Here is a 27072-nt window from a genome sequence, read left to right as displayed (position 1 = left end):
AATTAAGTGATTTAACGCATTATTGTTTCGGCTATGTTATTATATGCAATTGCACTTGATTGTGTTGTTTAGTGTGCAGGATTATATCCTTGGCAGTGGCACATGGAGTTAGTGATTCAGCCGTTCATATTTTACCAATGTCGCCTTTGTATGGTCGACGTATCCTTAATTAAATGTTTAATTTAAACCTTTTGGTGATTATTAAATCCGAACTCATTTACATTATTTGATTAGACCTGTAAGTGTGTCTGTGCATTTAGAGGTTCGCATTGTCGCGAAAGTTGTTAAGGTGATTTATGTGTTTTTGGATTTTCGGGATTTTTAATTGATTTATTTTAATTTCTGGCAGCTTTGCCATAGATGAATTCCTATTTATAGGAATAGCCTGTTTTCGTTTGGATCAATTCGGAGTTTAACTAGATTGGCTGGTTAAATGCCCTAATCGATTATTCACCCGAAAAGTGAATAAATATCCAAAAAGGAATTTAATTCCTCACTTCTCACTTTCAAATTGGAAAGTTGGAGAGTAAAACCCAAAATCTTCTTCATGAGGATTTATTGTTTTGTTCGTTGTGGGAGCTACGGGCGTGGGATCATCGCGAGGTTGGGCTCGTTGGATCCAGCTCGGGGAAACCTTGGATTGCCGCGATTTTTAGCTACTTCTGCGAGATATTTATTTTATGGTTCAGATTCCCGTTTTACCCTTTTGGCTGTGAGGTAGGGCTTTCCCGTTTTATTGTTTCTGCTCCGTTTCAGCTTCTGTTTTTGGTAGTCATTTGTTTGGAGGCTGAGAACTAGTGTTCCCCTTCGTTTCTGTATGCTAGTTCTACTTGGTTGGGCGGGTATGAACGTTTCTCTGGTTTTTGAGACGAGGGTTTGGGATTTTACGCCATTATGCTGGCCGTTTTTGCATACGGTGTCCAATTTCATTTATTTTTGGATTTTTGGAGTTTTTGAACCCAAAGGCCAAATGGGTTTTAATTTTGAAATTTTCTAAATTTTTGAGGTTTTTACCTCGTTTTGCATGTCGCCCTATTTTCTTGGGTTTTCTTGGCACAATGTGGGTCGTGGACCTTGATGATCCGTTTGGATATCAGTCAGACCACTTTAGCACTTTTATGTTGCATTGGGATGCGTGTTGCATCCGTACTCCCGATGTTGTGTTCGATTGAGTGATTTTATATTTGTTATGTTTTTGTTGGACCTTTGCTTTTGTTTTGTGAACGCTAGGATTCGTGTAGAATCCATACTCTCGGATTGAGGCCGATTGAGTGAGTTCATGAAGTTTGGTCTTGTTACATCATTGGGATTCGTGTAGAATCCATACTCTTGGATTGAGGCCGATTGAGTGAGTTCATGATGTTTGGTCTTGTTACATCATTGGGATTTGTGTAGAATCCATACTCTCGAATTGAGGCCGGTTGAGTGATTTTATGATGTACGGTTTTATTGGCTTTGGGATTCATGTAGAATCCATCCTTCCCATGTTTCTTTCAGTTGGGTGTTTTCTTTGCATTGTGTTCTCATTCCTATCCTTGTGTTATGATCTTCGTGATGGTGGTGCGCCACACACGAGTACATACGCGTACATTTGTTGGGTGACTTGCGAGGCTCGATCTTCCGTGGATTTGCCAGAAGTTATGATCATTGGGGTTGGGATGGGAGTATGCATGCCCACGGGAACTTGTCGTGGGATGAGCATGGGTAGGGTAGGGTAGCATATGGAGGGGGCTTCTATCTCGCACCCTAGTGATCATTGTGCCCAGAGGGTTAGCGGAGGATATGAAGTTTTAAATAAGTGATAATTAAAGAAAATGTGTGACTGGTAATAAAATTTAAGATAATAAAATGTTGTGCCGAGCCATTCCGTTGAGGGATGCTAAATTTGCACGATCCAAGCTTGGGCTTTTTGATGCCAAGCGACTCTCCATGATGTTAGTCCCTACTTAGTATCTTTTTGAGTGTCTGACCAGGACCTATACACCTTGCATTGTCTTAGGTTCTTGGTTCAGCCATCATACTGTCTGATGTGAGTGTTAGCCATGGATGTTGTGTTTTATGTGTGTTTGTGGTTGGATCATTATCTCCATCAGCATGGTGGGTGTGGACCTATGGGTGCCACGTGGTTGGGAAGCGTAGCTACCTTCACCACTGCTAGGGATCGGTGTACAGAGATGATCTCTTATCCTAGTGCGACCATTGCTGGATGTCTTCACTTGGTACTTCGGGTTCTGGAGTATGCTTTCTTGTGATTTATGCTTTCATTGGGATGCTTGTATATCATGTTTAGATGATTTTAGTTTACTTGACACATTCCCTTATCATGATGTTTAGCATATGATTATATGACGTTATTTGATTTAGTAGTATATCTGTTGCTTACTGTTGTTTAGCATGTGATAGGTGATGTTATCTACTGTAGGATTATCTTATGCTTGTCTACTAGCATGTTAGATTTTCTTATGCTTATATTGTTGCATGTTTTTAGTAGTGACGTCCCTATTATGATAGTACCGACGATTTGGTCGGTGGCTTGGGATGTTACGCGCGGGGGATGGCTAGGACCCACGATGGTCATATGATGCTATATCGGTTGGGAGGAACCACATACTTAGTTTGGTTTTTTGTTTCTAAGATGTATTTATGTACATTGCGATGTTGCTTTTGTTCTCTGTGATGTTTATATTCAGTGTGTTCTATGCTGCTGTAGTTTAGATGGTCGATGTTCTCCATTTTGTGTTGTTCTTGCACTTGAGTGTTCATTCCTCGAGCCTTTGTGGATCCGGTACTCCCTGATGTGGAGGTTCTTTACTCTATTTTGGCCTTTTTTTCTTCTGGGAGTGTTTTTGTGTTTCTATGGGCGACATTTATTCAGCATGGTGCGACACTTCAAGATTTCAGGCTTAGCCAAATTTTGGGATTCTGCATTTTACCCCTGCTTGGTGTTTTGTTGATGAGTGGTCATTTCTTGTGCCCTCATCTTGTTGTTGTCGTTGTTGGCTTTGTTTGTGTGTGTCAGTTTGGTAGTGGCGTTCGGAGACTCGTTGGTTTTCAGGATTGTGTTGAAGTCTTCCGTTGCAATCATTGTGATCCCTGTATGATGTTGTCATGTGCATTCATACTTGAAAAAAAAAAAAAAAAAGCCAAAAAAATATCTTGGCTTGATTTGAATCCTTGTTTCCAAGGATCTCTGGGCGGGGCATTACAATGGATTAATGATTTTGGTAATATTTTTTGATAATATCATATTTGGAGGAAATGATGATGAAATTAACAAGTTTGCAGAAAAAATGAAGAAGGAATTTGAAATGAGTATGACAGGAGAAATGAAATATTTTCTAGGATTACAGATTGTGCAAGATAAAGAAGGAATATTTATTTCTCAGACTTAGTATTAGAAATATTTACTAAAAAGGTTTGGTTTGGAAACATGTAAACCCATTGGAACACCTATGGTAACTAGACACAATTTATCTAGAAAGAATGAGACACCTACTATTGAGTAGAAGAAGTACAGATCTATGATTAGAGGATTGAAATATCTGACTCACACAAGGCCGGATATAGAAAATGCAATCAGAATTGTTGCAAGATTCCAAGCTTATCCTAGAGAAGTACATTATGTAGCACTCAAAAGGATATTTAGATAGTTGAAAAGAGCACCAAAGTTTGGATTATGGTGTGATAGATCTAATGATTTCACTCTATATGATTATATTGATGTTGATTGGGTAGGTAGTATGGATGATAGAAAGAGCACCAATGGTGGATCCTTTTTTCTTGAAGGAAGATTAGTTTCTTAGATAAGAAAAAATAAGAGTATATCTCACAAAGTATAGTAGAAGAAAGAAATGTTGCAGCAGCAAACAATTGTAATCAAGTTGTTTGGGTGAAGTAGATGTTGAAGGATATAAGAATAGAATTCAACAAACCTGTTGTCATACATTGTGACAACCCAAGCATAGTAAATATGTCTAAGAATCTAGTGTTCCATTCTAAGACCAAGCACATTTCTATCAAGTATCACATGTTGAGAAAGAAAGTTGCAAAAAAGAAAATTAGATTGGAGTATGTAAACACCAAAGAGTAGATTGTAGATATTTTCACTAAGCCTCTTCCCAAAGAGACTTTTGAGTATTTGCAAGGTATGTTAGGGATTATGCCCCTTCCTACATCAGAGTAGATGATGCAAGAATGCATTAGTCCAATGTAACAAAGCACTATTGTTTGTCTAGACTAAATTTTGATGCTTCCTTAATGGGATAGTATCTGTGATGAATAGAGTCATCTAGGACTCTTGTTGGATGTTGTTTTTGAAAAATGTCTTTAGACACTTTAGCTAGTCAAAAATAGTTGTTGCAAAGTTTGATGGTTGCTGAAACCTTTGACATTGATATCAATGGGGGAGAAATACAAGATGAAAAATAGGTACAACATGGAAAAACTATTTGAAAAGCATAGAAAACAAGTACAACATGTTCAAAAAATCTCTTGGAAAGAAGTACATCAAGAGAAGGACAACATGAAAAAAAAAAGCTTGATTTAAAGAAAATTGTAGTATATCAATGGGGGAGAATGATTCATGAAGAGGATTTGAAGAGAAAGGTTAACAACCTTTTGCAATTGGTATTCTTGGAACTAGATGTTTTTCATCTATGTTGCCATAAATGCCAAAGGGGGAGATTTTTGGAAGCATGAATGCTGAGGATATTCTAATGGGGGAGTACTATAGAAACATGATTAGATAATTATCATGATGATATGTTAAATTCATGACTGTATTTGTCATTGATGTGAACATAGCAATTTTCTATGGTATTTGATAGAAGAATAGCGATAAAAATCAAATTGATACGGACAGATAGTTGAGTACTTTTAGTGGTGAGCTTAAAGAGAGATTATATTATATATCTAGTATATGCAGGTAACCCTCAAAATCATAAGATATTAAGTCTTGAAGAATTTATGCAAGTTCCAGTGAAGATTGTTCTAAGATAGAGTTTACAGAGGCATATTCTGGTAAACTTGTTATATCTCTTAGCAGATTTGTTGTTCTAAGAAGCCAAAGTTAAAGATGTGAAGAAGACAAGTTGGTGATGATGTAGCTAAGATCACTCATCATAATGTTACATATATGGAAAGTTATTCAAGTTATAAAGTGAAAGATTAATGTTATTGCTAAGTGTAGCTTGTTCTTAATGTGGTCCTATAATAATTAATTAAGAAGGTGTAACACCCGACTAAGGGAATTTTTTTATGGATTTGATATAAAGGATTTTCCTTTATCATGTATGGAGGAATGCAAATGATTGTAAGAAACACAAAGAGTGGAATGTTAACATAAGAAAAGTAGAGTGGAAGTGAAGGAAACTTCATTGCCGAGGTTTTGTTGTGTGATTTGAAGTTTAATAATTGGATCTGAGCTTTTGTGACCTGGTCTACAAGGTCTAATAGTGATTGGTCTAGTTGATAGGATAGAGGAAAGAAGTTAAAGTTTAGTACATACAATTATTTTGCAAGGAATAGTTGAGAGATTAGTTGGATAGTGAGTTCAGTGATATTGCTCTAGAAGTTGTTTGGACAGTGGGTCCTTCTATCTTCTACAACTCCTAACAAGGTTGGCGCAACTCCTAATAAGGTTCGAATCTTCTAACAAGGATTCAAAGTCTCCTAAAAGGGGCTCATATGTGCTAAATGTTGTAATAGACTCCTAATAGGGTCCATGCTCTAACAAGGAATATTTATATTAGTACATCATCTTGTGGGAATTATTCTCATGAAGGTTTTCCCTAGTTAACATATCTAGTGTAATTGTGTATGTGCATCTTTGTATGGTTGATGTTTACTTTGGTCAAATGGATAAGATTGTTTAAGGTTGATAAATGTTTTAATTATTGGATAACTTATTCACCCCCCCCCCCCCCCCCCCTCTCTCTCAATTAACTTGGTGGATTATTGTTTCTAACATTTATACTATTTGCATAATAAAATTGAGGTAAACTATTAGAATCAAAACTCATATTCTTATGTGTGTTTTGTGTAATTGGTCTTCAATTTGAAGTTAAATTCAATTATTCAAGGTCTGTTAAAATCTCTCAGTTTGGTTGCTCATTAGTTTATGGTGGTGTGCTTGTCTCCAAGACATAACAATAATTCAATAATTATTAAAGTTGACTCTTCTCCAATTTGGAAGGCACTGGTCATATCAAAATTTGAAAATTAAGAATGGCTTTGTGGAAGGTAAACAATCAATATCAACTCTCTTTCATGTGCTATTACATTTTGTTTGAGGTCCTCCCCCTTTATTACAAATATTTGTTATTATAATAAATTTCTCCTTGAGAGCTTTTACCAACTCAAGAGTATTGTTAAGTCTCCAAATCACAATCATTATTTCATTACAAGTTAAGGTACAACTACCTTGGTCTTGTAGAGCCTAAAGTGTAGAGATTGAAAAATGTTAAGATTCAATCTTCTTCATTGGCTAAAATTGTGTTGAGTTTCCCAACATTGAGTAGGAAAGCTCATAGAATGTCAACCAACAATTTTGTGGACCAACAGATTGGTGACTCTATTGGCAAGAGTTACACATAATTTACATTGTGTACTTACCTAGAGATATTTGTTTTTTAGACCAATAAATTGAGAAAGTAAAATCATGACTTTACTAGAGCAAGAGCTTAGAAGACCTGGTAAGTAGTGTTTTTCAAAGAGAATCTTTTTGCACTCTACTGGAGTATGAAATTTTGATTGAAGGAAATCTAGAAACTCTACTATTTTGTGTTTTCAAATTTTTTTTTTGAGAATAGAAGTAACAAACATTCATCCTTAAATTTTATGTAGGGAAGAAGGTTTGTGAATTCTAGAAAATATTTATAGTATACTCCAAATATATATATATATATATAAGAAATAAATGAATGTGTCATTAACCAGATATTAAAACTTTGTAGATAGATAGAAACATTTGTGTGATGATGATCAGATGGATACTTAGCATGAAGAAAATTCATTTTTTTAATGGGAATCAAGGCAATTTGGAGCCCACCAAATTGTCAATGAATCATGTTAAGAAGAATATGGTGAAGAAAAAAATGAGTCTCAAAAGTTATAGAGGCATTAAAAATTCTATAGTCTTCAAGAAGGGCTACAAAGGCATTAAGAGGAGTTCCCGATGAATTACTGGAGAAATCTAGCTTGAGAAAAGATGTTATTACTACACCAAAGTGTACTAAAGAAAAAGAGAATAAATACAAAGGTCAATAATTCAAATACACCCCTCCTCATAAAAATAAAATTTACTCTTTCAATACTATGCATGAAAATCCATCGTATAAAAATAAAGAAACTATAATTTTTACTAATCGAAATAAAAACTAGGTAGGTAGAGCTAGGAACAATTGAAGGAATAATATGGTTAATAATCAAAATAATAATAATAATAATTTGAGGAGGTTTAACTTTAATCAAAATAACCAATGGGCGAGAGCCCCTATGTACATAGAATGATACAAGCAACTAGATTTCCTAGGAATAGGAAGTTATCATAATCCTTTATCCAATGATCTAAGAAGCACCATGGATACCTAATTTTTTTGGCGAAGGAAATCAATTTGTAGAAATACATGTCAATAATCTTATAAGTACCATTCACTAATTGGAAGAACATAATGAAGATGTATTCGTGAAATTATTTGTCTAGTCTCTAACTAATGACATTGCAAAATGGTATAGAGGATTGCCTAAAAATTATATAACTAGTTGGTAGGATTTTGTACTTGTTCCTTGATTAATTTGGGTACCATACTGACACTTCTTTTGCATCTCATGAATTAACTAGTATGAAGAATAATTCTAATGAGCTTGTTTTTGAGCTTAATAAAAGATTCAATAAAGTTTTGAATAGAGTACCTCAAGACATTAGGCATGTGGACTACTTTCTCATAAATTTTTATATAAGCACCTTTGAAAGAAAGACACATTATGAGATAAGGTCTCACAACCCTAATACATTGAAATAAGACTTTAAAGTGGCTATAACTATTGAAAATGATAAAAAAGCTACAGGTAGGGTTGGAAAAAGAGAAGATAAGATTGACAAGATCTTTGGGATGATTAAAGATTTACATGTGAAGGGTAAGAATGAAGGAATTAAAAAAAAAAAAACTTATAATAAGGAAAGATATAGGATGAAGGACATGCCATATACCACGTCATTGAAAGATGGTAAACCTATCAAGAACACTGATACTCCTAACCCACTTCAGAGAAATAATTACTATGCTGAGAATGGTCCATGGTGTGAAGTATGTAGGATGCCACATTCTCTAGAAAAATGATTGGTGGCTAGGAGTGTTTATGACAGTAACCCTCATTCTAGGTACAAACCACAAATAAATGCTTTATCATCAAAACCCTTTTGGGGTGAAGATTCATAAGAAAATGAATATGTGTCAGATGTTGATACACAGAGGATGAGATACTAGGATCAACAAGTTCTCTTAGATGAAGAACTAGTTAGAAGAATTATGACAATTGGAGAAATAAAATCTCTCACAATTGTAGTGATTGAAAAGGTAGAGTAACTATAGATTGAAGAATACGATAATTAATCCAAACCCAAAAGGAGATGATAAGCCTATTCTAAACAAAGGGATTATATTGGGTAAACCTTCAGAGAACACCTTGTAGAAAATGTCTAAAATAGATCGAGATGCATTAGGTAAGCAATAGGTGAGTAACTCTTTTATTTCTAATGCCCTATCTAAATTAAAGGTCTTTGTCATATTCTTAGAAATAGTGAAAACTCTTGAATATGGTAAGGGAGTTCTAAATATTATATCAAAAACTAATAAAAGTCATGAGAAGAATCATGTGGAAGTAGCAAATGTACATGAAAAAATTCATCAAGTTGATCGCTTTTACTTGACTCTTCTTATAAATAATAAGTTGGTAAGGAATTGTATATAAATTCAAGAGCTGCTATGAATATTATGTCTGCTGAAGTTATGACCAAATTAGGATTAAAAGTAGACATACCTAATGGAAAGTGTTATGCGATGGATAATAGGTATGTCCCCATAATTGGGGTTATTAAGAATGTTGACTTGAGGTTCCCCTCTTGTCCTTATGTTTCATATAAGATTGACATATTTTTGGTTGATGTCTCAGCTTCCTATGGTGTGTTGCACTCTAGAAAGTGGTCAAATATAGTTCGGGGCATATACAATTGGATTTACCTTATGCAACAATTTCTATAAATGGTAACAATATAAGAATTGATAAAGAACCTAGATTTGAATACATCATTGAGCATTTTCACCTTGACATAAGAATTTTTTTATCAAATGGATATAGAAAATTTTCAAATAAATATTAATAAACATATCCAAAATACAAGGCATTCTAGTATGCAGGAGGAAAATGAAGGAATGTGGCATCTACATTTTGATGGAGCACGTAGTAAGGAAGAAAATGACACTAGGATCATTTTGAAATCCCTTCAGGTAAAATCTTCATGTATGTATTCTTGCTTAACTTTGAATGTAACAATAATGTTTCTAAATATGAAGCATTAATTTTAGGAATTGACATTGCAAAACATCAGAAAATTAAATTTCTATCAGTATTTGGTGATTTTGAACTAATTATATACCAAATAAGGAAAAAATTTGTAACCAAATGTTCTAGACTTAAAAAAATTAAATAAAAAATTATGTATGAGATTTAACTAAACATTTTGATGCCTTTTCAATTAATTGGATAGATAAGAGTGATAATTCTCTGGCTAATTTAACGACAAATATATTTGTCAAACAAATTGACAAATCACTACAAGATCTGGTCCAAGTGGAAATAAAAATAGGTCATCTATACCAGATAATGTCCATAATTGGTAGGTCTTTGAAGATGATAGATATGGTTTAAATTTTTTGACATCTTAGGAAAATTACCAAGATACTAAAATTGACTAGAATGGATTAGTGGATAGTGGAGATGGAAAGGATACTATTTTGGGTAGTGAAATTGTTCATCTTAAATCTAATAAAATACCTAAAGGATTGGTCACACTGGAAAGAGTTTTCAATGAGCATAAAATGATCAAGAAACAAACCTCTGCAGTGACAGAATATCAAGTTGTGAAGATCAATCTAGGGAATGAATGTTCACAAAGAGAGGTGTTTATTGGTAAAAAATTATTGAAGAAAGTTAGAATGGATCTTATTGCTTTGCTAAGAAAATACAAACATATTTTTTCTTAGACATATGATGATCTTAAAGCATACAGAGAATATCTCTTTTAGCATGAAAATATTTTAAAACTAGATAAATGGTGATCTTCACAGGCACCACCATATCACTGCCCAAAGCCATCCATGACCTCTCCAATAGCAACCTTCACTATCCCAGTAACCTCTGGCCTTGTACTGCACCTGTGTGACCTATTTCCTCTCTGCGACACTAGTAACACCACCCTATTCAACTACCACCACCACGGAGAAAAACCCACCCAGCCACCACTACCAGGTGATGTCATTTTTTTGGCTGCTAGCATCAACAAACTTACGACCAGATTTTTTTTCTAGTGATAGCCAGTTCATGGCCATATGACCATTAAATTTAATCTAGTGACTATTTTTCCAGCAAGGTGGTTTTTTGGAGCAGCAATCTATTTTTTTTTCCATAAATTGAGCATATAGAGGTATTTTTTTGGTTTGAAAGAAGTGCGAAAAAGCTGACTCAAAGATAGAGAAAATGGTGCCAATTCCATCACATTCCAAGTTCCTTTGAGCTCCCATTTTTGGTGTCAAAGTAGAAGCTTTTGTTTCCTCCTTCTCAGCATTTGGAATCCAGGTTCTTTTTCATTTTTTCTTGCTTTCCATAGTTTTCTTTGTGGTATTTGAAGGATATCATTATCTATTGTGGGGGGGTATTTTCTTTTCTATAATTTAATTTAGAATAAGACCCTTCTACTTTTGTCTTCTTCTCGCTCAATGGTGCATCCATCTATAACCTATCTCACACCACACAACTATCACACCTGGAAGGCACAAATGACTAGGCTTATCATTTCAAGGGGCTTATGGTCATGTCTAGATGAGAATCAACCTATTCTGTAACGCCCCGCCAAGGGATCCAAAGAATTAACCTAAAGTTTCACTAAGTTTGGCAACATTTTTTTTTTTAATCATGAAAGTAAAACCATTTACAGCTTATCCATAGTAATGAAAGAAATAGCAACAATACAAAATATATCATACATAATAGGTTACATTCTTTAAGGATCCCTTAACATTGAATCACATCTAAATTAACTATTAATGAATCCATTTAATACAACATCCACATGAAATAATAATGAAAAGTCCAATGTTCTTAAATTACATTTCTGATTGCTCAATCATCCAGAGTACATGCCATAGGGTATGAAAGGCTTAAAAGAATATACATGTGTGAAATAAAGTATATCATCATTCTAAATCTAATCCATGATTCAAAAAAGTAAAGGTAATCACATGACATACATGATACATCATCATAAAAGATAACCATTTATCACAAACATAATTAACTAAGTGCACGGTTCCTCCCAACTATAAATAGCATCATTAGACCATCATGGGCCCTAGCCATCCCTCTATGCATAACATCCCAAATCATCGAAGAGATCATCGGTATTAACATAGTAAGAATGTCACTCCTAAATCGTACCACATCATATGCAGATAAGAAATCTAGCATGCAAGATAAAGCATAAGATAACATCATCTAACATATGCAAATCATCAATGTAAGGATACGTGTCCACCATCATAAAGAATGCATCAGCCACAGTGTCTCAAATGGATCTCAAATGATAAGAGTGATAAAGCACTACCACTTGACCACATGGAACCTAAGTGGTCCACTTCCACCATGCTGAGGAGATAATCTCAAGTCCCAAACAGGTTATCAAAATTACATAACACAAATACTCTCTAAGTTCAGGAATCCTAAAAGTATACTAACTCAAAGGTTCCAATCACAAATCGACATCTAATCCCAAAGGCACAAAAAAGACATGTAGGAAACCTACTATGCAAGCGAGAAAGTGTCATCACATAGATCACGCTAGAGTTACCCTGGTAGTCTCTCAATAGACCCTGACCCCCTAGTGATCCCTATGTGGCCACTAGTATCCTCTCATACAGAAATGGCATACTACGGAATGCAAGGTCACAACCAAGCATTCTCTCTACTCCCATCCTAGTTTGTACTAGAACTCAAGGCATGAGTGAGAAAAAAACAATTATCTTTTTAGGTTCATTAAGTTAGTATTAGGTGTGAGTGTTTTCACTTTTTTAAACAACTTACAATGAGTTACCCTAGCACCCACTTAGGGCCCCGACCCCCATTGCAAGCCACTTTCCGTCACTACAAGCAGATAACCTACCCTAAGCTCATGGAATCATAAATCACAAAATCACCACAGTCCTATACAAGCAATTGGAAAAATACCAAAAGATAATCTATAATAAAAGCATCAAATCTCCATGAGCAAAAGAAAGCATCATAGATAATCATGACCACAATAGTTCTCTATTGGCAACTAAACATATCCCTGATAATCACAATAATCATTGGTTCTCAATAAGCAACCAAAAAGTATCTCAAAATAATACTGATCGAAGACTCCAAAATGGTTGAGTCAAAACATGTCACAACATGACATCATCAAGAAATGAATCAACACTTTAGTCCCATCATGGCGACTAGAAAGTAATCCAAGGATAACTGATCAATGACTCAAAATGGTTAAGTCAAGTGTCTCAAATACATATAACTTAGCTTCACTCAAGAAGACTGATGAGCAATAACAATCAGTAAATACAAACATCTCATAGAGCATACCATCACATTACCATGGTTGGGTTTATAAAAAATTGAGATTCAAAGACATCATCATGACATCACAATCATAACCCCCAAGCCTCTAGTAGACGTCCTATAACTAGTCAACACCAGTCAACCCAAAACCTAAAATAGATAGCATAGAGAAAACACAATGCAAGCACATGTTTTGGTTTGCTAAAATTACATAACTGAATAGAGTGTGGAGGTCTCAGTTTTCGTCTTTGGATTTAGATATCAAGTGGAGAAATTTGTACATCATTACTTAACCCATGTACTAGTCTAAAATTTCCCATAACTCTAGAATCAATTTTCCAACTATTCTAATCATATATTGTTTATATAAACGTTATTTAAAAATGACCCCCATCAAAATGACATTGCAATTTTTTAACATGAGAAATTACTGATTCTTTTTATTATCATCTTTTCTTCATAATTCAAGCTAGTCAAATAATTAAATTGAACCTATATTATTAGACTATATAAACTAATTTATTATTATAAAGAATGATCCATTAATTCAAATCATTTTTAAATATAATAATTATTTATTATTAATAACATATATACATACATACATACATACATATATATGTATATATGTATATATGTATATATATATATATATATATGTATATATACATACATATATATATATATATACATATATACATATATATATATATATATATATGTATGTATGTATGTATGTATGTATATATGTATGTATGTATGTATGTATAGATATATATATGTATGCAGATTTGCATGATTTTAAAAGAGAACAATACAAGGTTTTTTTTTTTAAACAAAAAGGGCTTTCTAAATCTTGAGAATTTCCTTTTAACATAATTGTTCTCTAAATTTTACCCAGTAATCCTTCTAAAAGGTTTGACTATAAATCTTTAACCCTAGTCCATAGAATTCTCAGATCTACGCATGTGGGTTTTTCTCACATAAAGAATAAAATATCCATGACAAGATTAAAACAACTGGAACAGTCACACATAGAATCCTCATAAAGCATTCAGAAGACACAAAGAAGACAGGAAGTGGGAGAAGCAAAAATAACATAGGCAAAATCACAAGTGCCTACCTAGACACTAATACTAATTCACTTCTCCTCAAAAATTGCAGAGCAAGCTCCTTCCTTCTCCAATTTTACCGGGTCCTCCAAAAACGCTCCCTAAGCTTCTAAGAGTGCTTGAATATAAAGAGCTCTCAGGAAGCACCTAGAATGTCTCTAGAAACAACTAGAAGGTGTTGACAACTAAGCATGAGTCTTTTCCAACCTTCTAGATGAGTCATAAGGTTGTAGACACCACATGCTTAATTTGTGCGCTAACTCCTGTGTTGTTGACATATGTGAAATCGAAAGGTGCATTTACTCCTAGGCAAGCTTATAAGTTTTATTTTAATTCTTTTATCTTTTCTGTTATTATTATTTATTTATTATTTTATTATTAATTATTAATTTCTAGTTTCTTTTATTTAATTCTTTTCTCAATTAATTTCCATTTAATTAATTAAATCAAAATGTCTAAAGATCATGATATTATATTATTTTTTCCCAAATAATTAAATTATTACTTAAATCTTTTAATTTTAGACTTAATTAATAGAAAATTCACCATAGACCTCCAAGATAAAATATGAAAACCCATCATAGAAAAATCCATACAAAATCAGTCTAAAGGGTTAAAAATCATGAATTATGTCATCTGACACATTCGAAAGGTAAAATATCTCGGATGCTTGTCCTACCTCACTAGGACAAATGGTTTAGGGGTTTAGGATTTGGACTTGAGAATTTATCTCCCTTCTCTTACCATTGAGACAGTGCGATAGGGTATGCTCATCCTGGCAATTCAGGGAAGTCGATACCTGGTACCTACAACCTGAATAAAAACCATGCATGTACATACAATATATATAATGCTAAGATAAACATGAAATGGTAGGAAGTGGTGCATCGTGTAGATCCTGACTAGTAGGTGACTACGACTCCCTTCCTTAACCGCATCAGTAACGCCATACATAAGAACAAACACACACACCATACACATGCTAGTATGGGGTAAGTATACATAATAAAACATATGTGATAATAAAATGTCTAATTAATCATCATCAATAACTGGAAATAATGTAATAATCATAATGCACATATGAAATGTAGAGTCTAAGTAATCTCATCATACATCAACTGAATCCATAGCATAATGTTTGATAGTATCAAAACAATGCTACTAACCATCAAGATAAAACTAGTCTAACATAGTCTGACAATAATAACAACAATGTGTCCAAAAGATGTGAATGAAGGCAAGCACTACATCCACCCCCCCTAGGATTAGGCTTACTCTTGGAAGCCTACAAACAAGTAGGGATATAACTCCCATAATCTAGCTACATCCTCCCATGTAGCTGAAGAATCATCAGTAGGGTCTCATTGGACCCTTACCTGCTCTATGGTTTGGCCCTTGAGAGTCAACTCTCGTTGCTCCAGAATATGAACCAGCTATGAAGCCAGTTGCCCATCCTCTACCTACAAAACATTCCAATCAAGAACATGTACAACATTAGGGATATACTGCCTAGGTACTAAAACAAGGAAAACATCATGAATGTGAGCTAGGTTGGGCAATAGTGCAAGGCGATAAGAAACTGGGTCAATCCTCTCAAGAATCTCGAATGGTCCCACAAAGCGAGGTGTTATCTTTGAACCCTTTTCATATCGGATTGAACTCTTCTATGGACACACTCTCAAGAAAACCTTGTCTCCCATGGAAAACTGCTTATCTTTTCTATGAGCATTAGCATACTTTTTCTACCTATCCTATGCTATAGTCAAGTGCTCACAGATATGCACTACCTATTGCTCCATATCATGAAGCATCTCAAGACCCAACAAGATGCAATCCTCAAGACTATCCCAACTCAAGGGTGTATGACAAGGATGTCTGTATAAAGCCTGAAATGGTGCCATGCCAATAGAACTATGATACCCATTGTTGTAAGTAAACTCCACTAGGTAGAGATAGTCCTTCCAATGTGTCTTCCTATCCATCACATACATCCTTAACATATCTTCCAAAACCTGATTCACCCTCTCTGTCTAACCATCAATCTTTGGGTGATATGCTAAACTAAAATTTAGTTGTGCTCCAAGATCATGCTATAGCAATGTCCAGAATGTGGATATGAATATAGGATCCCTATCTGAAATGATCTTTCGGGGAATACCATGTAGTCTCACAATGTCACGAATGAAGACATTAGCTACAGAAGCTACCATGTAGGAAGACCTGATTGGTGAGAAATGTGCCACTTTAGTCAACTGATCAATAGTGACCATGATAACATCATGACAACGAATAGTCATAGGTAGTCCTACTATGAAGTCCATAGAGATGATGTCCCACTTCCATGAAGGAATGAGATTTGGTTACAAAAGTCTCGCCGGGTGCTGGTGTTTTTCCTTAACTCTTTGATACTCAAGACACCTAGCAACATAATCTGCAATGTCTCACTTTATCCTAAACCAATAGAATAAATGCCACAAATCAGCATGCATCTTCTTGACACTAGGATGTGCTGAGTAGGGTGTACGATGAGCTTCTACTAGAATCAAGGTGCGAAGTTCATCGAATAACAACACATAAATCTTTCTTGAATGTCTCAAAAGACCATCTGACTCTCTGACATAGCCTGCAAACTTACCCTCCAAAGGTCTTCCTAAATCTATCTCTCTGCACACCTCCTAGTACCAAGAATCTATAGGAAGTGTCTAAAGAATCTGACTCCTCAAATCAACACTAAGAGTCAAAGATGATATCACATGTCTCCCGCGACTCAAAGAATCTGCCACCACATTCTCCTTTCCTTGAATGTACTTTACTTCAAAATCATATTCGCAAAGAAATTCCATCCATCAACTTTGGCGAGCATTCAAATTAGGCTGCATGAAAATGTACTGAAGACTGCGATGATCACTATATAGCTCAAAATTGTGCCCCAACGAGAAATGTCTCCACCTTGTCAAAGCATGAACTATCACTGCTAACTCAAGATCATGTGTAGGATAATTTAGCTCGTGATCCTTGAGCTTGCATGATTCATATGCAATCACCCATCCATTCTACATCAAAATTGCTCCAATCCCTTCTAGGGTAGCATCTATACACACCATGAAATCACCTTCTGGATCAGGTACAACTAAGATCGATGCACTAGTCAAAAGCTCCTTGAGCTTCTAAAATGCTTCCTCACACTTCTCTATCCAAATAAACTTCTTTCCTTTTCTCTAAAGGGAAGTGATATGATGGGCTATTATGGAGAATTTTTGGACAAATTTGCGATAATAACTAGCTAGACCCATGAAACTATGAATCTCTGACACATTAGTCAGTTTAGGCCAATCTACTATTGCCTAAATCTTTGAAGGGTCTAAAAAAATACCATCACCTAAAATAATATGCTCTAGATACCGAATCTCTGACTTGAAGAATTCACACTTAGCCACATTCGCATAAAGTTGATTGTCTTTTAAGCATTGTAAGACCAATCGCAGGTGTTCCTCATGCTCCTTCTAAGACTTAGAGTATATCAATATATCATCAAGAAAAAAACATAAAAACCTATCAAGATAAGATCAAAACACCCCATTCATCAAGCTCATGAAAATGGATGGAGCATTATTCAGCCCAAAAGGTACCACTATGAACTCATAATGCCCATAGCAAGTTTGAAAGGCCATCTTGTGAATGTCAACTTCCTTAATGCGAAGCTAGTGGTATGTTGACTTAAGGTCAATCTTGGAGAATACTATAGCTCCTTTGATCTGATCAAATAAGTCATCAATCCTAGGTGAATGATACCTATTCTTTATGGTCACCTTATTCAACTTTCTGTAATCAATACAAAGGTGCAAAGAACTATCTTTCTTTTTCACAAAGAGCACTAGAGCTCCCCATGGTGACCCACTAGGTTGAATACTCCCTTTAGCCAAAAGTTCCTCTAGCTGAAGATGCAACTCACCCAATTCTTGTGTAGTCATGTGATAAGGAGCTTTGGAAATAGGCTTTGCTCCAGGAATTAGGTCAATGCTAAAATTGATGTCCCTCTTCGGAGGCATGCCTGGAATCTCACTTGGAAAGACATCTACATACTCTTGTAAAAGCGGGTGATCTAAAGTCTTCCTCACAAGATCTTCCTCATCAAGATCATTTACCATGATAGAAAATACTTGACATCCTTTCCAAAAACTCAACTTCAATTGCATAGTAGAAATCATCCATAAAGATATAGGCCTTGGTACCCCAACAATCCTCACATCATTCCCTTGGTCATCCTGACACAATATGATCTATTTGCAAAACATGTATCTTTTGGTTGTAATAGTATTTCATATTCTAGATATTGTTGTAGGATGGTATCTGGGACTAGGTCTTCTACTAGAGGCCATGGTAGAGGTTGTGGTCATGACAGAGCTATCAGTGTCCATGAGTCTGTTCATGGAGGATCTGCTCATGAAGAGAGTAGAGGAGAGCATGCTAGTAAGCAACAGGAAGAGAGCCATAGAGAGTACCAGGCTGAGTCTAAGGAGGTTAACTTGAGATAGATGATGCAGACCATTCTTGATCATCTACCTCCTATTCAAGATCAGCATAGAGCACATCAAATAGAACAAGAGCATAGACCTAGGTCTAGGAGCCCTCGAGAGGATCGAAAAAGATCTATTGTATCTACTCAGATGAAGGACCTTTTGAGATCCAAGGTCAAGCCCTTTAATGGGCAAGGTTTTGGATATGTGGTTGAACAGTGGCTTATTGCCCTTGATAGGATTTTTGCTATGCAAGACTTTGACAATAATGTTAAGGAAAGCTTTGTGATTACCAACTTGGAGAATTTTGGGGCCACTTGGTGGACAATTGAGGAAAAGAAGGTGGGCATAGATATGAATAGTGTCACTTGGGAGCTATTCTTAGAGAGTTTTCGTGAACGATTCCTACCAGAGGAATGGAAGTAGCAAAGGGCAGATGAGTTCCATAATCTCAAGCAATATTCTATGACTATATCTGAGTATGAGTACAAATTCTACGAGCTCATGTCCTTTTCAGGATTCAATGACAACTTAGCTCAGTTGAAACAACACTTTATTAGAGGATTGAACAACCGTATAATTGGGGGTGTTAAGGTATTTGAGCTGAAAACCCTCAAGGATGTGGTACGATGAGCCATCCTTGTAGAGAAAAGTGTCAACCTTGGTCAACGAGGTTTTGTAGGAGCACCTACAACATCAAGATCTAAGCACAACTACAACACAAGTGGAAATAGGAAGCCTCCTTTTTCTAAGGGGAAACAATATCAGCAGCAGTCTTAGCAGACGTAGTAGCAAAAGGGATCAAATTCTTAGGCTCAAGGTGGCGGTAGAGGTTCTAACTCCAAGAACAACCATAATGCTCAGCACAATAAATGGAATCAACCCAATTAGCCAGCTCAGAGCAGTTAGTCTTTTGTTAGCAGGAATAGTCGTCAGCAGTCAAATGCACCACCTATGGGTAGAGGATTTGGCAAAAATATAGGATTTTTTCATGTGGGCAGGGTAGATATTTTGTAGTTCACTATCCATAGTGAGCACCTTAGGATTTAGGACCTAGGCCAATGGCATTTGAACCTACAGTTGGGGATGCAGGAAGAGCTCATAGAGTGTTTGCAGTGGTAGATCACCGTCAAGCAGATCATCAGGGAATAGTGGTGGAAACCACAGGAGCTATTTGAGGTACATCTCTTTTAGTGTTGTTTGATTCAAGAGTTACAAATTCATTTATTTCTCCATCTATAATTGCTAAGTGTAAGCTAGATGCAGTGAAGCAAGATCATAGTTAGCAAGTGGAACTAGCCTCAAGCATTAAGGTCTCCATAGATTCTATAGTTCATAAGTGTGGGCTTAGCATAAGAGGATTTGATACTGCAATTGACCTTTGAGTTATACCTCTTGGTTCCTATGATGTGGTTTTAGGAATGGATTGGCTTGGCTCTCATAGAGCTAGTATAGATTGCAAGAAGAAGATTATAGTGTGTCAAGATGACCAAGGGAATGATGTGAAGATTGTTGGGATACCAAGTCCTATATCTTTACAGATCATTTCTGCTATGCAATTGAAGTGGAGATTTTAGAAAGGATGGCAGATATTTGTTATCATGGTAAATGATCTTGATGAGGAAGATCGTATGAGGAAGACTTTAGATCACTCGATTCTACAGGAGTACGCAGATGTATTTCCAAGTGAGATTTTAGGCATGCCCTCGAAAAGGGACATTTATTTCAGCATTGATTTGGTTCCTGGAGTAGAGCCTATTTCCAAAGCTCCTTATTGCATGACTACATAGGAATTGGGTGAGTTTCATCTTTAGCTAGAGGAACTTTTGGCCAAAAGGAGTATTTGACCTAGTGTGTCACCATGGGGAGCTCCAGTGCTCTTTGTGAAAAAGAAAGATGGCTCTTTCCACCTATGTATTGATTATAGATAGTTGAATAAGGTGACAATAAAGAATAGGTATCCTTTACCTAGGATTGATGAATTATTTGATCAGATCAAGGGAGCTACAGTATTCTCCAAGATCGACCTTAAGTCAAGATACCACTAACTTCACATTAAGGAAGCTGATATTCATAAGACCACTTTTTGAACTCACTATGGGCATTATGAGTTCACAGTGGTACCTTTTGGGCTGACTAATGCTCCATCAATTTTCTTGAGATTGATGAATGGGGTGTTTTGATCTTATCTTGATAGGTTTGTACTTGTGTTTCTTGATGATATATTGATATACTCTAAGTCCCAAAAGGAGCATGAGGAACACCTGCGATTGGTCTTACAATGCTAAAGAGACAATAAAATTTATGCCAATGTAACTAAGTGTGAATTCTTCAAGTTAGAGATTCAGTATCTAGGGCATGTTATTTTAGGGGATGATATTTTTGCAGACCCTGCAAAGATTTAGCCAATAGTAGATTGGCCTACACTGACTAATGTGTTAGAGATTTGTAGTTTCATGGGTCTAGTTGGCTATTATTGCAAATTTTTCAGAAACTTCTCCAAAATAGTGCATCCTATCACTTCCCTTCAGAGGAACTGAAAGAAGTTTATTTGGATAGAAAAGTGTGAGGAAGAATTTCAGAAGCTCAAGGAGCTTTTAACTAGTGGACCAATCTTAGGAGTACCTGATCCAGAAAGTGATTTCATGGTGTGTACAGATGTTTCCCTAGAAGGGATTGGAGCAGTTCTGATGCAGAATGGATGGGTGATTGCGTATGAATCATGCAAGCTCAAGGATCATGAGCTAAATTATCCTACACATGATCTTGAGTTAGTAGTAGTAGTTCATTCTTTGACAAGGTGGAGACATTTCTTGTTGGGTCATAGATTCAAGCTACATAGTGATCATCACAGTCTTCAGTACATTTTTACTCAGCCTAATTTGAATGCTAGTTAGAGGCAATGGATGGAATTTCTGTGTGAGTATAATTTTGAGGTAAAGTACATCCAAGGGAAAGAGAATGCGGTGGCAGATGCTTTGAGTCACAAGAGACATGTGATATCATCTATGACTCTTAGTGTTGATTTTAGGAGTCAGGTTCTTCAGGCACTTCCTATAGATTCCTAGTATCAGGAGGTGTGTAGAGAGATAGATTCAGGAAGACCTATGGAGGGTAAGCTTGCAGGCTACATCCGAGAGTTAGATGGTCTTTTGAGACATTTAGGGAGGATTTATGTGCCGTTACTAGATGAGCTTCACACCTTGATTCTATTAAAAGCCTATCGTGTACCTTACTCTGCACATCCAGGTGTCAAGAAGATGCATGCTGATTTGTGACATTGGTCTGGGATGAAGTGAGACATTGCTGATTATGTGGCTAGATGCCTTGAGTCTTACAGAGTCAAGGCATAACACTAGCACCCAATGGGACTTTTGCAACCAAATCTCATTCCTTTATGGAAGTGGGACATCATCTCTATGGACTTCATAGTAGGACTACCTATGACTGTTTGTTGTCATGATGCTATCATGGTCATTGTTGATTGGTTGACTAAAGTGGTGCATTTCTCACCAATCAGGTCTTCCTACATAGAATGTTCTGTAGCTAATGTCTTCATGCGTGACATTGTGAGACTACATGGTATTCCTCAAAAGATCATTTCAGATATGGATCCTATATTCACATCCACATCTAGACATCGCTATAGTATGAGCTTGGAGCACAACTAAATTTTAGTTCAACATATCACCCAAAGACTGATGGTCAGACAGAGAGGGTGAATCAGGTTTGGAAGATATGTTAAGGATGTATGTGATGGATAGGCAAACACATTGGGAGGACAATCTCTAACTAGTGGAGTTTTCTTACAACAATGGGTATCATAGTTCTATTGGCATGGCACCATTTCAAGCTTTATATGAACATCCTTGTCGTACACCCTTGAGTTGGGATAGTCTTGAGGATTGCATCCTATTGGGTCCTACGATGCTTCATGATATGGAGCAATAGGTAGTGCATATCCATGAGCACTTGACTACGGCACAAGATAGGTAGAAAAATTATGTTGATGCTCATAAGGCAGATAAGTAGTTTATCGTGGGAGACAAGGTTTTCTTGAGAGTGTGTCCATAGAAGAGTTTGATCTAATATGGAAAGGGTTCAAAGCTAGCACCTCACTTTGTGGGACCATTCAAGATTCTTGAGAGGATTGTCCCAGTTGCTTACCACCTCGCTCTACCACCCATCCTAGCTCATATTAATGATGTTTTCCATGTTTCAATACTTAGGCAGTATATCCCTAATGTTGTACATGTTCTTGATTGGAATGGGTTGCAGGTAGAGGACGGGCAGCTGGCTTTGGAGCCGGTTCATATTCTTGAGCAGCGGGAGTTGACCCTCAGGGGTCGAACCATCAAACAGGTAAGGGTCCAATGGGACCCTACTGATGATTCTTCAACTACATGGGCGGATGTAGCTAGATTACAGAAGTTATATCCTTACTTGTTTGTATTCTTCCAGGAGTAAGCCTAATCCAAGGGGGGGTGGATGTAGTGCCTGTCCTTGTTTACATTTTTCTAGACACATTGTTGCTATTATTGTCGGACTATGTTAGACTAGTTTTATGTTGATGGTTAATAGCATTGTTATGAGACTATTAGATATTATTCCATGGATTCAGTTGATGTATGATGAGATTACTTAGACTGTACATTTCATATATGCATGATAATTATTACATTATTTCCAGTTATTGATGATGATTAGTTAGATAGTTTATTATCACATGTGTTTTCTTGTGGATACTTACCCCATACTTGCATGTGTATGGTGTCTGTGTTTTTTCTTATGTATGGCATTTATGATGTGGTTAAGGAAGGGAGTCGTAGTCACCTTCTAGTCGAGATCTACACGATGCACCACTTCCAACCATTGCATGTTTAACTTAGTATATATATATTGTATGTACATGCATGGTTTTTATGCAGGTTGCAAGTATTGGGTATCGACTTCCCTGAATTGCCAAGATGAGCGTACCCTATCGCACTATCTCAATGGTAAGAGAAGAGAGATAAATTCTCAAGTCCATATCCTAAACCCCTAAACCATTTGTCCTAGTGAGGTAGGACAAGTATCCAAGATATTTTACCTTTCAAATGTGTCGGATGACATAATTCGTGATTTTAACACTTTAGATTGATTTTGTATGGATTGTTCTATGATGGGTTTTCATATTTTATCTTGGAGGTCTATGGTGAATTTTCTATTAATTAAGTCTAAAATTAAAAGATTTAATTAATAATTTAATTATTTGGGAAAAATTAATATAATATCATGATCTTTAGATATTTTGATTTAATTAATTAAATAGAAATTAATTGAAAAAATAATTAAATAAAAGAAACTAGAAATTAAAAATTAATAATAAATAATAATAATAATAATAGAAAAGATAAAAGAATTAAAATAAAATTTATAAGCTTTCCTAGGAGTAAATGCACCTCTTGATTGCACATATATCAACAATACATGAGTTAGTGCACAAATTAAGCACATGGTGTCTACAACCTTATGACTCATCTAGAAGGTTGGAAAAGACTCATGCTTAGTTGTCAACACCTTATGGTTGTTTTTAGAGATATTCTAGGTGCTTCCTGAGAGTTCTTTATATTCTGGCAATCATAGAAGCTTAGAGAGAGCACTTGGAAAGCGTGTTTGGAGGACCCAGTGATGTTGGAGAAGGAAGGAGCTTGCTCTACAATTTCTGAGGAGAAGCCAATTAGAATTAGTGTCCAGGTAGGCACTTGTGACTTTTCCTATGTTATTTCCGCTTCTCGCACTTCCTGTCTTCTTCGTGTCTTCTAAATGCTTTTTGAGGATTCTATGTTTGAATGTTCTAGTTATTTTAATCTTGTAATGGATATTTTATTCTTTATGTGAGAAAACCCCACATGCATAGATCTGAGAATTCTATGGACTAGGGTTAAAGATTTATAGTCAAACCTATTAGAAGGATTAATGGGTAAAATTTAGAGAACAATTATGTTAAAAGAAAATTCTTAAGATTTACAAAGCCCTTTTTGTTTTTTTTTTAAAAAAACCTTGTATTGTTCTCTTTTAAAATCATGCAAATCTGCATACATATATATATATATATACTATAATATTTAATAATAATCTACATATATATATATATATATATATATATATATATATATATACAAATATATATGTTTTGTAAGAAATGATAATGTTGAGCAAGGAACGAGAAACAATCCAAGTAAGTTAAGTGTGAAACAATGTTACCATAAGATAAGCAACTCCAAGAGCATACACCAAGATGGTTCAACAATGGAGACAAGGATTTATAAGGGGAAAGCAAAGAAAACCCCTTGTGAGTTATTATGAATGAAGGCAAATGCCTAAAGAAGAGAGAGAGAGAGTGTTGGAGCAAAAGTAGCTCAATACAATAACATCAAGTGCTTAGGGTGGTATGTAGTTCTAAAGAAGGAAGGAGGAGCATCTCTTATATAGAGATGAGAGAGGAGTTGCATTTGTAACTCCCATTTCTATGAATGCCACATTCATAATAGGTGTGTGCAAAGTGTCACAATCCTCTTAAGGAGGATAAACTAAATAAAGAAATAAACAAGAGTTGTCCTTACATGTGGAATAAAGGACAAACAATGACATGTCCTCCACATGTGTACAAGTGGACAAACTACATTTAGGGACCCTTGGAATATCCCAATTAAAATATATCTAAGGAAAGATTAACCTTTCTAACATGTTTATTAAATCACAGTCAAAAAATGTCGTTATAAAATTCGAATCACTTTTGAAAAAGTGTTTTTAGTGAAACATTTTAATAGAAGAAAATGATTATTGAAATCATTTTATAAAAAAAATTATTTAAAAATATATATTATATGCAAATTTGAGGAGGGATGGGTAGTCACATCCCACCCCCCCCACCGGCAGTCACTGTCCACGACAGTGGACCCATCGGTAGTCATTAATGACTATGTAGCAGCCACTGCCACGGCAAGCCTCCCGTATATGGGATGGCATTGCGACCGCAATCTACGAAGTACTCGTAGGTACTACGGTAAGAAATTTTAATATATGATTTTTTAAAAATTGTAATATGTGTTGCAAAAATTGAATTTTGACATTTCAATTTTTATAGTGTTTATAAAATGTTGTTATTATTATTAAATGTTTATAATTTGATATTTATATATATGTATGTATATAAGTATATATGTATATATGTTATTAATATTAAATAATTATTATATTTAAAAATGATTTGAATTAATGGATCATTCTTTATAATAATAAATTAGTTTATATAGTCTAATAATATAGGTTCAATTTAATTATTTGAGTGGCTTGAATTATGAAGAAAAGATGATAATAAAAAGAATCGGTAATTTCTCATGTTAAAAATTTGCAATGTAATTTTGATGGGGGTCATTTTCAAATAACATTTATATAAACAATATATCATTAGAATAGTTGGAAAATCCATTCTAGAGTTATGGGAAATTTTAGACTAGTACATGGGTTAAGTAATAATGTACAAATTTCTCCACTCGATATCTAAATTTGAAAACAAAAATTGAGACCTCCACATTTTATTCAACTATGGAATTTTAGCAAACCAAAACATGTGCTTGCATTTTTTTTCTCTATATGCTATCTATTTTGGGTTTTTGGGTTGACTAGTTGTTGACTAGTTAGGATGTCTACCAAAGGCTTAGGGGTTATGATTGTGATGTCATGATGATGTCTTTGAATCTTGATTCTTTATAAACCCAACCATGGTAATGTGATGGTATGCTCTATGGGATGTTTGTATTTACTGATTGTTATTGCTCGTCAATCTTCTTGAGTGAAGCTGAGTTATATGTATTTGAGACACTTGACTTAACCATTTTGAGTCATCGATCAATTATCCTTGGATTACTTTCCAGTCGCCATGATGGGACTAAAGTGTTGATTTATTTCTTGATGATGTCATGTTGTGACATGTTTTGGCTCAACCATTTTGGAGTCATTTGATCAGTATTATTTTGAGATACTTTTTGGTTGCTTGTTAAGAACCAATGATTATTGTGATAATCAGGGACACCTTCAGTTTCCAATCGAGAACTATTGTGCTCATGATTATCTATTATGCTTTTCAGTTGACTCATGGAGATTTGATGTTTATATTATGGATTATCTTAGGTATTTTTTGATTTATGATTCCATGAGCTTAGGGTAGGTTATCTACTTGTAGTGACGGGAAGTGGCTTGCAATGGGGGCTGGGGCCCTAAGTGGCTGCCAGGGTAACTCATTGTAAGTTGTTTTAAAAAGTGAAAACATTCACACCTAATACTGACTTAATGAACCTAAAAAGATAATTGTTTTGTTCTTTCCCATGCCTCGAGTGCTAGTACAGACTAGGATGGGAGTAGAGAGAATGCTTGGTTGCGACCTTGCATTCCATAGTATGCCTCATCTATATGAGAGGATACTAGTGGCTGCATAGGGATCACTAGGGGGCTGAGGTCTATTGAGAGACTACCAGGGTAACTCTAGCGTGATTCGTGCGATGACAATTTCTCGCTTGCATAGTAGGTTT

Source organism: Cupressus sempervirens, chromosome 9 (assembly GCF_028749045.1).
Source record: "Cupressus sempervirens isolate cs-2001-9-10 chromosome 9, ASM2874904v1, whole genome shotgun sequence".
Lineage (NCBI taxonomy): Eukaryota > Viridiplantae > Streptophyta > Pinopsida > Cupressales > Cupressaceae > Cupressus > Cupressus sempervirens.
This window is presented reverse-complemented; position numbering follows the sequence as displayed.